Raw genomic sequence first — 16,425 nt, forward strand, 5'->3', positions numbered from 1 at the left:
GGTTGATTCACTCCCGAATCAGAGGGAGCTGCCGTGTCCCCGGCGGGACGTGCAGCCTCAAACCGTGGGGGCAGAGGACAAGGTGCTGCTCTTTGCTACTAACCTGTCGCTGCTTTACCGATTGAAATCCCGCAACAGGTTTGAGGCCAACAGAAAATGAGCATGGATGAACTGCAGCCCCATAGCCCTCCAGCGATGCTGTGCTTTATCGCCTCTGCTCCTCCTGCTCCCTCAGGCTGACGAAGTCAATGGATTTTGCTTTAGCAGCAATTTTTTCCCCCTTTCCTCCTCTATTCTGTAACGAAAAGTTTCTCGCAGCATAAAGGCTGGAGACACAAATTAATGCCCTTTAATCACCTACCCATAATATACAAAAACAAAGGGTTTCTCACGTCATTCTTTCGATGTTTACTAAAACAGAGACTTTGCTCTGGCAGACCTCTCCTTCACCGGCCAAAACTCATGCTGAAGGTTAACAGCTCCTGAAGTTAATGATTATCTTTCGTTGTTTGCTCAGTGTTTCAGAGTTAAAACATGTAAATATGACTCCCCCGTGTAATTGCTGTGGTCAGCCAGCAACAAGCACTGCAGAAAACATAAACACATCTATTAGCAGAGAGAAATGTTACTCCCTTGCCTGGCCTCCCCAGGCTCCCAGAAGTGTCTGCTTGCCCAGAAAACAGCCAGCGCAGGATAACACCGTCCTGCTTGGGCTGGCGATTACAGGGAGCCTGCTACGAAAACCCCCTCTCAAAATAGCAATTCCTAATCTCCCCCAAGGCCATTAATCAGGTTTCTAATCCAGCAAAGCTGTCCATACTGTAACGTGCTGCGATTCCCAGGCCTTTATTAGAAACCCCTCTCGGTTACAGCATTTACTGGGTCAGGGGACTGATGGCAACCCTTGCCTGGGCAGAAATAGCTGCAAATATTTTGTGAGACAGATCTGAGTGAGTGGTTGACGCCATGGCCTGGCTGCACCTTACCTGTGGGTGCTGGATGTTACCGAAGACTTGTCTGTGTAGAAATACAACATGACACCAGCTCCTAATTTGGTATTTTCTGAGGACTGAAAGCAATCTCTGCTTTTCTGGAGACAAACACAATAGCTGGTCCTGTCCGATCACTTTCGAATTAGATAGAAATGGCCTAAACACGTGCGACAGTCAAAGCTTTCTAGGCAGCTTCACCGGGGTGGAGGTTTTGCCCCTGTATCTTGGCTAAATTCCAGCTGGGGTAATTGTATTTGCCTCTTGCCCATCTTTCCCTGGGTGGTTCTGACCGTCTCGGAGGACCTGAGGAGTTGCGGAGGTGGGGTGATGTGACTGATGTGGATAGCTTGCACACAAGTATTTGCAGTATTAATGGGGAATCCCTCCAGCAAAGGCCAGTATATAAATGTAAACTCATCACTCACAGAGCGAGTCAAAATCCTCGTGCACGGCTGTACACAAGCAGGTGGTATTAGTGAGGCAATGGGCTGTTAAATCACCTCCTGCTAGACGAGCTTTAAAAGGCTCCCTGCATCCCAGGATATTTAAACTTTGAGGCTCTGGTTGAGGAGATACAGGCTCCCAAAGGGGCTCAGCTGGCGGATGCTGCCGGGACGGTGGGCACACTGTGACCGGGGGCTGTCCCGGGGCTCAGCTGTGTCTTGGCTGCTCGTGGCGGGGATGCCATGGCCGAGCCCCATCTGGGGATTTGCCTCGGTGGTTCCTGGTCCCTACGGCTGTGCCGCGCAGCCTGGTCTCCCTGCCCAGCTGGGAGAGGGTGCAGCAGGATGGGGAGATCGGGCGGGTGGGCAGTGTTTTCTGCGCCCCAGGGCTTGTCATCCCACTCACACATCCCACTCCGCAAAGCCGTTTTAAGTAGAACCACCACCAGTCTTGGGTATACGGGAACCAACAGGAAGGTTTAAAGGCACCGGGCACTGAGACCGTGGCGGTGAGCGGCAGCGTGCTGCACCGAGATACCTCCCTAACACCAAACCCAGACGGCAAAAAGAGTTTAATAAAACTTCGGAAATGAATTGAGATGTGTGAGACCTCCAGATAACCAAGCACAGCTAACATTGTTGGGATGTGCACAACCACGCGCCTCTCCGGGAAAAGCCCCCGCCGCCTCCCAGCCTCCTCTCCCCTCACCGTCCTGGACCGCAGCCACGCAGGCTGCAGCAGCCCGGCTGCAACACGCATTCATGGGGAAGACGATAAACACAGCATGTTTCGTTTCTTTATTTAGCATGTTCCTCCCGAGAGGCTCCAAGGTCTTGAACTCTGGGTTTTACTGAGCTTGCTGTTTATCCGCCTGGGCCTACGTGCGCATGTGCGTGTGCGGAGGGGGGGACACACCACTTTGGTGGCAGCGGTTTCCTCCGAGCTCCCGGGTCCAGAGCAGCCCCGTCCTGCAGCTGACGGCCTGTCAGCAAACACCGCAGCAGCCTCTGCGTCCCATCAGCCCTCCGCCAGCACCCAACTGCACCCACACTGCGCCCAGATCAGCTGGCCTTCCCCTGGGTTTTGCTTTCACCTTGCGCTGTTGACGTTTGTCCATACATTTTAGCCTCATTTTGCCGTTCCTTTTTTCCCCCCATCCCCCTGCCCTTATTAACATCGTTTACCCAGTGCCCGGGAACTCTCCCATGCCCCGTGAAACCCAGAGCCCCTGCTGCTTTCCCATGCTTTCCACATCTGGATGGCTCCATGCCCCATCTCCCAACATCAACCTGTGCCCTGTCCGTGCCTGTCCAGGGGAAAAAAAAAAAGTTATCTGAAGGTTAACATGGGGCCCTGAGCAGGCCGGGTGTGGGGTTGGCATCATGCTCTTGCCCCACACCGTGGCTCCTGCCGGCTGGAGCCCTGCGTGGCATAGCCAAAACGAGAGCCCCCACCTTGCTCAGCTGCCCGTCCCTATCCTGAGAACACCCCACAGGGGTGCGGGGCTGGCGTGTCCCCGGTGCTGGATGCTGCCAGCACAGGGCAGTGACTCATTTTGCCGCTCGGGGCTCTGGGTGTGGATGTCTTGCTCGTTTCTCGCCTTGGCAGCAGCAGCTTCGCTTGATCAAGGGCTTTTGCTCCTCACCCGGCACAGCGCAGGGTGGCCAGCGGTCGTGGTCCTCGTCCACTGCGCGGTGTCTGATCGCATCGGGCCACAAACTTGGAGCAAAACTACCTGCTTCATCCCTTGGTTTCCTAGAAATCCAGCGGCCGGCTTGGCAAGCAGAAACCCAGTCCACAGGGCTTGTTAACTCAACACAGCAGTGACCATTACATGGAGATTTGCATGACGAAGTGTTTGCAGCTGTGCCGGAGGGTGGGGGGGATGTTTTTTAATCTTTGCTTTTTTTCCATTTGAGCTATGGAGGCAAAGCAGCCCTTCGAAACGGCGCAGAGGGACACAGCCTGCATGCACAAGCGGGCAAATGGGGCGTTTGAGCCGTGTCTGCCCACTGGAGCCCAGGAGGACACCCTGCCTGCGTCCTGCAGTGCCTGGGCACGGCTCCTCCGCTGCCAGCCCTGGGGTGGGGCAGGCTGCCGGGCAGCCCGGGGCGACAGGGGAAGGCGTTGGGAGCTCCTGCTGGAAACCAGCCCCGACTCAGGGAAACAAGCCGCCAGGCACTGCGCTGGGGCCGTTAGATGCTCAGGCTGGTGGCATTGAAAGAAAAACCATTTCAGTGCAATAAACATAACCTGAGATGCAGCTGCAAGCAATGGGCAGCGTGCCCAGCTGTCCTTGGAGGTGGGAGCCCCCAGAGCCCTTCTCCAGCCCTGACTGCACCCCTGACCTCGCAGCGACGCTGCGCCTTGCCATTGCTTTTCTTTCCGTCTCTTGGCTTCACTTTTCCCTTTGCCTTTTTTTTTTTCCTCTCTTCTCTCTTTTTTCTTTTTCCCTTTTGTCTCCTTGGCTCTTTCTCCCTTTCTGCTGTGCCACAATCAGACAAAGCTTGACACCCGGGAGCAGTTATTGGCTTTGTGAGATGCTGGTGACCAGCAATACCATGGCCTGACTTTGCTGGCTGGGACACGACCCCTTCCCGGGGGAAGGAGCAGCGCTGATGCCTGTGTCTGCCTGGGAGGGAGCCTGGCCGGTTCAAGGTGCAACATCCGAGCCCTTTGACGGTACGAGTTGTTGGTCTGGCGCCTGTTAGCGAGCATTAACACGCTGCAGTTTTGCCACTCAAAAATCCCAAGACTTGTAACAAGAGCTGGAGCTTTACCCGACGCTGTCAGTGTGAAGGGCTTCATGGAAACTTCTCTGGTTTCTGTGCATGTCTGCTCTGAAAGCCAAGCTTACCTCCTCTGAGCCATGCAGTAGGTCCCTAATTTGAATTATGTACAAGAGGCGAGGGCAGCAGCCAGGCTGTGCAAGCGTCTCCAGCCTTCACCTCAAGGGTCGGTGAAATGTGCCCCTGGGCTGGCCCAGCTGGGTTTCCCGGGCACCAGCAGCCAGCAGCAGTATCGGTAGAGCTGTTGGTTACCCCTCTTTCCCATTTTTCCCCAATTTCCCCTCTTTTTTACATGAAGCCGAGCTGCACAAGCGTTTCATCCCCTGAGACGCTGGACCAAAATGTGGAGGTGGGTGCTGTCCTCCCAGGGAAATCTCCTCGCAGTCAGCACCGCCTGGCTCCAACGCTGCCTAAAACCTGCCTGAAAATGTCTGTGCCTGGATTTACTGCAGCCCCGTTGGGATGCTGGGCAGGCACCTGCCTGTACGTGGGCAGGTTACGGGACGGATGCTGAAGCCACCCGACGGGCAGGGATGCGGACCTGAGGACCATCCCCTCTGCTCCCCATCACTCAGCACCCTGCCACCGGCTCTGCATGGCCCCAGACAACATCTCCTTGGTACGAGCTCTGAGCGGCATCTGGTTTGGCTTCGCTGTTGCTCCCCGCGGCTTCGTTGCGTTGATTTTAATGGAAGATGAAAGAGTGGCAGGGGTGCGGTGGCGGCAGAGCCGGCCCCGTGCTGAATGAAGCTCAGGCTGGCGCCGATTCCTCGACAGAGCGAGCAGCCCTGCCACTGTGAGCGGGGCCGCTTGCAAGCCCTCACCCTTGGAAAAAAACACATACACAGTGCCAGGCCAAACTCTAGCAATGTGTAACTTGTTTTGTTATAGATTAACTGCTGCAATACACCCCAGGCACTTTGCTGAACTGGCCGTTTAACCTACTCTTCCGATCCTTTTTTTTTTTTGTAAGATGGGCACGCCACAAGCCATCTGTGCTTTTATGGGGAGGTCACAGGCTGCAAAGATGTTTGTCTCACCTCTGCGCATCTCCAGGCGGGAGGCTGGGAGTGTGTGTGTGTGTGGGGGGGGTCCACATCTAAGCACCCCATCCCCACGGCTGTGGGACACAGCCCAGGCACGGGTCTGGGGAGCACCCTGCCACAGGGGACAGGTGATGGCCAGGAGCCAACACCCTTCATTTCGGTGCCGAGTAGAAATGCCGCGTTACCGACTGATTAATTCTTCCCTGAGCATCTGCCCCCTCCTCGCAGGGGCTGCCGGAGCGCGTCTGCCCCCCTGCCAGGAGAGCCCTTTGCCGGGCGCAGCGGTGCTGAGCCGGGTGCTTTCCTTTCCGGAAAGGTTTCAAGTGCTGCCCGGAGCATGAGAGGGTTTTGCTGACCCTGCAGCCTGTAATCTTACTCCTGGACTTTAGACACCTCCCGAAGCTGCTCTTGGCTCCGATCCCTGCTCCTCCGTCCCCAGGACAGGCTGTAATCGTCTCTTGGCAGGACAGCCCTGACCTGAGCGCTCCGGCTCCCAGCAGATTTCCCCAGCCTCACCGAGTGTTTGCAAAAAAAACCCCCAATGATTTATTCACGACAGCTCAGCTGAGCGGAGGAAAAAAACATGTTGCTCTTTACATCTATTCTTAATTTTGTTTTTTTTTTTCTTATAACAGAGGTTGCCAATAACAATACAGCAGGAACAGCTCCTGGCCCCATAACTGTCAGTTTTCTACCCTTTTTTTAGGGCAAGTGCCAGCCTGGTTTCTTGCCAGCCCGACGTCTGCTGACAAAGTGTCCAGCAGCGACGCAGCCAGGGATTAGCAATGGTGTGAACGAGCCATGGTCCCTCGGCCCCAGATGGTGATGGGGACGGTGGGTGACACCCGGCCCTTTGCTGCTTTTTGCAGTCACTGGGAGGTGACAGCTGCCTCCCCCACCCCAAAATAGCTGTTTATGAAAATATGGCCAGATGAAAGGCAAAAACAACACAGACAAGATAGGGCTTATAGGCCAGTGCTTCAGGATGGGAATTTTCCGGGAATACATTTATTCTGGAAATAAATAAGATGATGGTTCCCAGCCTTTCTGGTCCCACAGGATGAGGGTGTTGGTGGGGCAGCACCTACTGCACCCCTGCAAGACCAGACCTGGGAAAATCCCCGCCGTGATGGGCAGAGGAGGAGCCGGGAAAGTTTGACTCAGCCCTGGCGAGGTGGAGTTGATTTGTGTTAACTGGTTTCCTTGTTTGCGCTGGGTGCGGGTCTGGCGAGGGAGCCGAGCTCTGCCTGGATGGTCCCCACCCCGCGGCCAGTGCCGCCCAGCATCCCCGCAGACCTGGCGTGGATAAGCACGCTCTTTGCCTTATGGGCGGGGTGGGGGGGGAATACATCAGTGTCTTAAAATGCGACCCTCCAGGTTATTCACGATGTAAATATATGCTCTCAAATAAGCAAAGCTGTAAAAGTTGTTTAACGTCTTCCTTGTGTCTCTGCCTGCCTCCTTGCAGATCTCCGCAAGGTCCGTAGCCATAAAGCACAGCGAAAAATGAGCTTATTCAGCTGAGGACCTGGGAATGCTGGGGACCGAGAGACAGCCCAGGACTGGTGGCGATGGAGCCGGATGGAGAAAGCAGGATTATCGCCTGGGGTGAGGCTGGTGCTGCCCAAATCGGGGCAGGGAAGGAATGGCACCCAGCCACGCTGCTGCTAGCCGGGATGCCTGCAGGACCTGGACACGATGAGTCCGTCTCTAGGCAAAGAAAAGCAGCTTCCCTTTGACCATTGAAGCTTGGGAGTCCCCTTGACCACCACCACCAGCCCCTTTCCCCCGCAGGGCCTGACCCCCACTTCTGTGCCACCCAGGGTGTCCGGCGGTGAGAGCGGCTGTGGGAGAGGCCAGCGGGCTAAACCTTCCTCCCCCCACAAGCCCTGGGCTCCCTCCCTCCCCGCCGTGACGCTGGCCCACAAACCCAGCTGCAAACCCTGGGCTGTGCAACAGCTAAATACTGGGAAACTGGGCGAGCGCCAAGGACTTTGATCCCCAGCCATAAAAACCTCCTCCACAAGCTGACTTCTCTTGCGAAATAACCTCCTGGGGAAGGGGGGGGGCTGAGCTGACGCGTGCTGCCCCCGCCGCCTTTGCGGGCCCAGAAAAGGGGGTTTGACTAGTAAGCGATGGGATCGCCTGCGGCCTCATCCTGTAGCGGTGCGGTGCCAATGCCGGTGCCGGGCAGACGCGTGTTGCACCGAATACATGCATTTACCTTGGATTGCTCCCAAGCGCTCCTCCCCAGTACATCTGCACATACCAGCCGTGGCAAGGCCAGCTGAAAACCTTCCCAGTTGGGAAACACCAAGCAGAGGGCATGTGCCTGGTGTGGCACCCAGCCCCTTCTTCTGGAGATGCCCAGCGGGACAGGACAGGGAGCTCTGCCCACCCTGGGGCCGGGGACATGGGTTATATCAGAGTTATCAGAAGTAGACGTTAGTGTCTGCCTTAAAAAAACCTTAAAAAAGGGGGTTTTAATTTTTTTTTTAAATTTTTTTTTTTCTCTTTCCAGGGGGTGCTCAGCAGCTGCAGCCCACTCCGGCTTGGGGTGGGCAACCCTGAGCCTTGCACTGTGCTGGACATCCAATATCAACCTGGCCAGGTATGAAAGGGCCAGAGGTCCTCTCTGCTAAAGGGCTCAATGAGCCACTGATGAGCAATTTCTTCTTCCCATTTTTGTTACCTTTATTTTAACTCCAGTACCATCCAGCATGCTGGCAGAGCAGGGCCTTTTATGTTATTTAGAAGCAAACATAGGAAACAGAGGGAATTTTTTTTGTGAACATCAGATTGCGGCTTGATCAAATTAAGGCAAAATGGGGTCTGCACAGACATGGATGTGTAAAAAGACGGCAGAAGAGCATCTGGGGCTTCTCATACCAATAAGCCTCCTAATGAGGCAAACACAAACCCTACCCCACAGTCCGAGCACTGCCAGATCCTCAGAGAAGGTGACAGAACCCCCTGAGCTGCTGCTGCAGACATCCCAGGTTTCCAGGCGGACACAGAAAGTGCGGGACCAAGGCTCCTGCGGTCACGGCCAGCCCTGCCGTGAGCTGCTTTTATTTTGCCATTCTGTGGTTAAACCCAGATTTTCCCTGATCTTGCTTGTCACTTTTATTAGCGTTTCTGCTCCTTTATTTATAACTGCAGCCTCGTCTCTCACACCCACGGACACACGTGTCAGCAAGACGCCTCTGCGCCGGGGGCTGATCGTCCTGGGGACGCGCCTCAATCTGCCACCGTGTCCCCGATCGTCCCCCGGGGCCAAGAAGTTTAGGGCATCGGTGCCATAAAGCCTTTAACATCACTCCGGTGTCATCTAGCCGTGGCTCCCCAAGCACGGCAATAACTCGGAGTGTTTTTCCACTCTGCCAAGTAATCTGAGTGACTTCCAGCACACTCCTCCCCGTCTCCCTGCAGTTGGGCTCCAGTGTACATGCTCTCGGTCGTGCCTGGATTTTACGATTTTGCAGCCCAGAGCTGCTCCCCTCCAGGGCGAGTGCTTCGCCCACAACACCCAGCTGGATCCCACGGCGGTCCAGGAGTGTCCGGCCGCTGCGGCTCCTGGTGCTGGCTGGGACCATGCAAAATTCAGTGCATTGGTGCCGAGCGGAGGAGCTCGCCGCAGGGCTGGGGCATCCGCTGCCGACCCCCCATGGTGCAGCGATGGCTCGGCAGCGTGGGAGAGTTTCCTTCTTTTATTAGCGAGCACGCTGAACTTTCCCGTACTCCCCATGACGTTCCCATGGATCGGGGTGAAATCAGGGTTTGGCTCCGTGTTGGCCCCTGTGCAGTGCCTGGGAGAGATGGGCCCAGTTCTGGTCCCAGTGGAGGGGATGGAGGCAGCATCACCAGCATGCCTTTGCCTTCCCACCACCAGCCGACCAGGGCTGCAGTACCCACCAGCTCTGCGGAGCTAGGCACGGACACAGCATCTGACCCTTTCTCTGGAGAAAGGAATTTTTTTTTAACCAAAAAAAAAAAAAAAAATCCCAACCCTAAGCATGTTTTTTAAGGAGAAACAACGATTAGAAATACTGTAAGCAGTGGAGACAAAGCACCAAAAATAGCATCCGAAGTTTCCTCCGTACGCTCTCCCTGCAGGCAGCCTGCACTATATTTGTCTTCACTTGCCATTTCTGCTGCAATCAATTTGCAATTGCCGCTGGCAAGGAACCCATCTATTAAAAGCTCGACTGAGATCTGTGGCGAAGATGTGTGTAACAAAAAAATCTGGCCGTTCATTAAAAAAAATAAATAGTGTCCTCCTCTGCAGACCTTCCCGGCCCCAACAAAATCAACTAAAATCGTCACCGGCTGCGTTGTCCGGGCTTGGGAGCAGCTGTGGAAACCCAGCGTGGGTTTCCTTCCACGTGGGAAGGGATTTGCTCTGCAGCCGCTCAGAAGTTTGGAAGCACTTGGCGTTTGCTGCGTGTCGGTGCCTTATCTCCATGATTTGCTGCAGGCCGCCCTGGGGAGGCAGATTCCTCCAGGGTCAGTTGCTTTTATCATAAAAACAAATGTTTTCTATCATCCGTTTCATCCCGGGATGAAAGCGCCGATAGAAATCACGCAACTCCGTGCGCTGCCTTGGTGGGCCACGCTGCCAGGTGTTGCCGGGCGCTCCAAAGAAATGGGCTAGGAGGGATAGGGAAGGCAAACCGGAGCCTGGAGCCGTCCCTGCCTTTGCCTAAAAAATAACCCCACGGGGCTGCCTAAAAAAACGTAATAACCCCATGGGGCTGCCTAAAAAAACGTAATAACCCCATGGGGCTCTCCGGTGGCACGTGGCTCTGCCCCCCAGCTTTCTGCCCCAAAGCATCACGGCCAGTGCTGGCACCCAACTGGTTTCTGCCAGACGCCGGCACCAGCTGGGCACCCATCTGAACCCCCTCGGCTCGAGGAAGGGACGCGGAGGGAGGCAGGAGGGCGACGGGGCCATTTTGAGGAGGCTGAAGGCACGCAGCTTGTGTAGCCAAGCAAAACAGAGGCTGCGGGGGGATACAATTGCTGCCTATAAATAGCACTGGGAAGCAAGCATTAGGGAGGGAAAAAAGCTATTCAAGCTAAAGGACAATGTTGGCACAAAAGCAAATAGATATAATTAGCCATTAATAAATGAAGGCCAAAGATTAGAGAAAGTGTCTAATATCAGAAAAGTGAGAGCTCAGAAGGCTTTCCAGGGGGAAAGGTAGAGGAGACCTCGACCAGCATTTAAACCAGGCTGTGGCTATTTTTTAAAAGCCATTAAGTTATGAGCTGTCAAATGCAGCCCGCTGTGACTGCAGATGAGCCTTTTTTTCTGTGTAAAAGGGAAGATTTGGCCTCTCCGTGACGTCAGGAACCACAGAGGGGCCTGGGAAGCTGTCCCGTGCACAGCCCCACGGGTACAACCCCGATCCCCAGTGCTTCCTCCGCCCTCGGGCAGATCGATCGATGCCAGCCCTTCCTGGAGCCCTGTGTGCCCGCTCTGCCCTTCACAACCCCATCAGGGACCAAGCCTCTCTGGAGGGATGTTTTAATCCCCAAAGCTTCCCAGCAATGCTGGGAGGGGTGGAGGCAGGTGCTGGGGACACGGGAGGTTTGGTCTCACCACGGTTAAGGCATCGTGCTGGCAGCGGCAGCTCCTGCCAGCCCGTCCGGCAGCGGCCAGTGAAGGGCTGCTGCAGCGGGCTACCTCCTACAGAGCCAGCCCAGGGCACTGCGTGGTCAGGAAGGCGTGATGCCCCTGCACCCTCCTTATCTCTGGAAAATATCAAAGCAACCAGCCTGGAGTCGTGCATAGAAGAAAACCCAGCAGAGATGCAACCCCCTGGGCCAGCGACGTGGGAAGAGCCCCAGTGGAGGGAGCAGAGGGGTCTGGGAGAGGTGGTTGGTTTTCTTTCCTTTTTACGAAAGCAAACCTGGATGAACAAGTACGTGAGGGATGAGTGACAGCGAGCACTGAGCTCACTTGCCTCAGCCCCACTGACCTTTAAACGGCGACCAGTGGGAGCAAAGTTGTCGCTGGCATTGTAGCAGCTCTGAGACTTTGCAAAACTCTTGTTCACGCCCTGAGCAAGAGATGGACAGGCACCCGTCGTGCCCGTATGCACCCTCCTGCGTGTCCCGTGGCAGAGCCGTCGAGGCAGGAGGCACAGCCCTGTCCTGGACACAGGGACTGGTGCCTGCAGGACATCTGCCTTGCGCCCACGTCAGCCCTCCACCCTGGCCCCGGCTCCATAAGCCCTGTCCCTGCACCGTCCCCTTGGGAAAGAGCAGGGTGGAGACCCACAGCGTGTCCCCGTGGGATCTCAAACACCCCCGGCCTTCGTGGCAGAACCGGAGTTGAGCTGTTCAGGGATTGCTGTGAGCAGCCCCTGCAGTGCTGTGCCTGTACAAACCCCAGGACAGCTCTGCTCATCCGTGATAAGAGCAAGAACCCGGCGCAGGCAGGGAGCAGGCGGAGGGGCCCCCTTATCTGCTACAGTCATTGCAGGCTGCCGCGATGCCTTTGCTTTGCTACCAGGGGAACTGTGGGATTAATTTTCCCTTGTAGGCTTCACAGAGAGCCCGGTGCCTTTCTGGAAAACACACTTTAGCCAAGAAGCCATTACTGGCTTGAGTGCAAATTGTACCGTCTGTGCTGTACAAGCAGGTGGAGTAGATAAAGCCGTGTTCTCTCTGGCCTTGAAACCCTTCACTGACTCATGCAGCAGCGTTCCGTACTGTCCCTCGCGGGGCCGGCAGCACCCTGGCTGTCCAATGCTATCAGCCCCGCGCAGCCACAGGGCCCCATCCTGTCCCATCCCGCGCGGAGCAGCTCCAGCGTGTGTCTGGGCTGGGGGAGAGACCGCAGGGCTGCCCCTGCCTTGGGGCTCAACCAGCTCCCGCTGCTGGGACTGGGGTGCAGGCAGCAGTGCAGGCAGCAGCGAGCGCCTGTGTGTCTATATGGGTATGGATGGCGGTGACAGAAAGACGGTTCCTCCTCGGTTGCTATTTCCAGCGGATGAAGTCACCGGGCTGCAGCGCCTGAGCTCAGCGGAGGGTGAGTCAGTGCCGGCCCTGCCGAGGTGCCGTGCGCGGCCCCCGCGGCCCCCGCCATGCCCCACGCTAACGTGGCAGTGCTGCCGTGCACGACGACCGAGCTCAGCGGGGTTCAGGCTTTGCAGCAAAGTGGTGTCAGGCCCCCCAGCCCCACTGCGGCTTCACTGCAGGATGCCCCCCGGGCTCGGCTTTCCCCCCATGGTCCCATTGCCACCAGCTCCAGGCAGCACCAAGGAGCTGCTTTTCAGAGCCATCTCAGCATTTGTCCCAAAAGGCCACATGTCCCTACAGTGGGAACGTCCCTCCCGGCACCGCGGGGTGCCCCAGCCCGCGGTCACAATGTGCTTTTTGTTTAAAAATCCCTATGCACGCTTTCAAACACGCTCTCGGCTGCGAACAGCCGTGTTGTGGCCGTCGGGCCCAACGCAGCACTGCAGGTCACCAGCTACCACTGCTTCCCGATGAAGGCATCCAGCGTGGGACACACACGCTGCGGTCGGCCACAAGACTGCACGGCCACGACTGCTGCTCGCTGGGCACCAGCAGCCACGGCTGGAGCCTCCCAAAACCCGCCTGGGCTGCCCAAAGGATGTGTGGGAGGTGGGGGCTGTGGGAGTGGGGAAGGGACTGAGCTGCCACAGCTTTCACGCCAGCAGGGCTGCTGACACTGGGAGCCCCTCTCCTCTCCAATCCACCCGTCGAGCTCCTTTTGCTTTTTTAGAGGTCCCGAGAAGCAAACCCGTTGCTGGCGGCTTGTGCCAGATGGGTGAGCTAAAGCAATGCACGGGATGAGCGGGTGGCTGCACGGCAGGGCAGGAGGGCGCGATGCCGCCCCGTTGTCCCCCCCCCACTACTGCAGCCTGCTCACAGCCTTGCACTGCAGCGGGGATCCCGGTCCCTGTGGGTGGCAGGAGTGGGGACACCCAGGTCGAAGCTGATGGGGTTGGATGTCGCTGCCATGAAGGTGGGTGTCCCGGAGCGGAGGAGCTGTGCTCCCCAAGCTCTGAGCGCAGCCTCGGCTCCAGTCCCTTCTCTGCAGTCACAGCACAGGGTGGTTAAATCCTCCGCCACGCCAAATACGCTTTCCGAAGAAAGAGAGGAAGCGAGAAATCCCCAGCTGCGCTGTGCGGTGTAAACCATTGCCGGCCAGGGCAGGCAGTTGCCCGCCTCCTTCCTGTGCAGTCCGATTTAGTTTGTTTGCCTCTTCCAAAGCAAACAGTGTTGAAACTTGGAGGGGGGTGTTTGGCAATCCCCTCCCTTGCTTATAAAAGCTGCTTCCTGGCACAAGGTTTCTGGCATCCTGTTCCTTCCAAACACCGCTGGTGAGGGGTGGTGGGGGGATCCCAGAAATATTTGATACTTATAATCCAGTGCCCGAGCGCTAGGTTTATCTGCCAGCTGCTCCTACCAGCTGCAGGGTGGTCGTGGCCACGGACATGCCTGCAGCTCCGCCACCGGCAGAGGGGACCGACGTTGCCCATGCCGGGGTCACCTGTGCCCGGCGGGGGGGTTGCGAGAGCCCTGTGCCCCCACCGATGCTGTGCCCGCCTGGCTGCGTGTGCAACAGCGTGGAGCCAGCGGCACTGACCCTCCGGCACCCATCGGCTCCAGTGTGCTCGGCCTCCCCCTTCCTTTGAAGTGCTTGGCCTTGACTTGGCTGCATTTAGCACTTCAGCCCTTCACTGCTCTGGCTTAAGCCCTGGTTGTGGTACAGGCATCTGCCACCCGCATTTGGGGTGTGGAGACCCCACATTTAGGATTTGGGCAGTGGAGACCAGCCCTCGACGTGCCAGCAGAGACAGTGTTAAACCAACACACTGCTGCTTTTGAACCAAAACCCCGTACTTCTCTGCAAGCCCATCCACACGCAACCATAAAACCTGCAGCTGCCCTAAACTATTTCTCTCTCTCTAAAGACAACCTTTACCTCGCTGTCCTTAAAGCCTCAAGGCCAGTGGCACAAACTGCATCAACCCAGAGCAGATCCCCCTGGCAGCCGCACTACACAGCCATGCCGGACGCGGCATTGCCTCTGCATCTGTCCTATGGGACCACAGGCTCTTCCAAAGGGAATCGGGCAGATGAACAGCAGCTCTTGCTGCTGCTTCTTTCTGCTATTAATTATGCTTTTCCTGCTAGCTGAGGGACGCAAAGCCTCAGCACGCTCCCTTGGTTTCAACAAGATGGCCTTTGGTGCTGACCCGTGTGCCAGGGCAGCAGGGACGCAGCTGCCCCAGAGCCACTGGCGAGCAGCTCACCCCGGGGGGGACAGGCAGCACCTGCAGGAACCCCGCAACGACCTGAGAAGTGGATTTTTGTTTTCTGCTGGAAGTTTTGCAGCCAGTGAGGGGGGATGTCGACTACTGCCCTTGAACCGAAGCTGCGTTGAAGCTCAGATCATGGAGACTGGGACAAAGCCAAGGGGACCAAAGGGGCACAAATGCCCCCTTGCCTGGGTAAGGAAGCGAGTGCTCATCCTGGCCTCTCACCCTGAGGTTTCTGGGGCCAAGTGGGGTTGGAAAATGCAGAAACGGAGCTCAGCAGCCCCAGCAGAGGCTGGGGTCAGTAGGTCTGTATTGGAGCCAACACACAGACTCATGCCACCCCATGGGCCACAGGGACAGGCACAGTCCTGTGGCAGGGGCACACAGAAGCACTAAGCGTTGAGAAACCTCTGCAAAAAACTGCCAGGAATTGGCCAGGAAGGACCCAGAGAGCAAAATGGATCTCTTCAAGTATTTGGTCCCCCTCTGCAAGGTTCCCAAGGACGCCTGTGCAAGGTGGAGGCACCAGCACGGGTGGCTGCCTGGGGACAGGGACGTGCCACCTCTGTGATGTGCCCTACGGGGTTCCCAAACCTGTGAGGCGAGGAGTGCCCCAGGAGGCAGTCCCGGGTGCTTCTCACCTCTCTGCCTTAGCTCCTTCGCCCCACGGGTATGGCAGCCGCCTCAAGGGTCTGGTAGCTGCAACTCACATGCCAGGCTCTGTTGAGGAGTCCTGGCACAGCCAGCAGCCCTTCCTGTCCCCATCCCCATCCTACCCACCATCACAGGCTCCTCCAGGTTGTCTCTGTCCGTTCCTCTCTACTCGTGCTCTGCTCTGCTTCTGGTACCAACGGCATCCCAACAGCAGCCGGTCCAGGGCCCAAACATCTTCCACGTGCCCACCATTCAGGGTCAAGAGAACACGACAGACAAATCCTGGAGCAGTACCTGGTAGAGGTACGTTCCGTGTGGTTTTTAATTCACAGTAAGAAGTAGTAAATGTAGCACAGATGGGAAGTGAGCCAAGCCGTGCTGGACTGAACTCCGCATGCACCTCTCTGCTCCACCCCAGTGAGCCCCTTGCCCATACGGCTGAGGGTGGTTTGGGCTCTGGGGAATGGTCATTGCCTAGTCCCTTTCTTGAAAGGAGCTGGAGGGAGAAGCAGAATTTTCTTGGAGACCTTGAAACACAGTTTGACTACTCACAATTCATGGCCCCACATGAGATGGGTACCTCTATGATCTACCACGTGATGCTGAAGCAGAGCCATTGCTTGTATGAGCTCTCGCTTCCAAGAAGAGTGGGCTGTAGCAATTCCAGCCAGTGGGAAACAGGCAAAATTAAACTGAACAACAATATTTTGGGCTTTTTCTCTTGGTAAATATGGAAACAGAGTTGCAGCTATTTAGCTGGAAAACCATTCATTTAGTGCTGTTTCCCACACAGACAATACAATGGTCCTTGAGGGGCCAGGCTGAATTCATGCCAAAAAAAGCAAAGGTGAAGAACTGAGTCTCCCGCAAGCCCCACGTCTTTGTGCGGCTGTATGGTCACAGCTGCCAGCCCCACCACATGCCACCACCTTCTTGAGGGTGTTTTGTGCTCGTGGTGTTCCCTGCTACAGTGCCAGATCTCAGGAAACGATGAATTTACTGGTCACCCAGTGCCTCTGCCTTTCAGCAAAATGACCCAGGTATGGAGCAATGCAAAGTAAGAGAGTGCTGGTATTATTCTAGCCAAGGCCAGACAAAAACTATTTCAGCCTCTGGTTAAAATCCTACTTTTTCTCTCTAAGCACATTTACTGGAAAAGCGTCAAAGCCAAAGAATGTAAAAATGTGCTTACAAATAG

This window comes from Haliaeetus leucocephalus, unplaced genomic scaffold, assembly GCF_000737465.1.
Source record: "Haliaeetus leucocephalus isolate CR32 unplaced genomic scaffold, Haliaeetus_leucocephalus-4.0 Scaffold802, whole genome shotgun sequence".
Classification (NCBI taxonomy): domain Eukaryota; kingdom Metazoa; phylum Chordata; class Aves; order Accipitriformes; family Accipitridae; genus Haliaeetus; species Haliaeetus leucocephalus.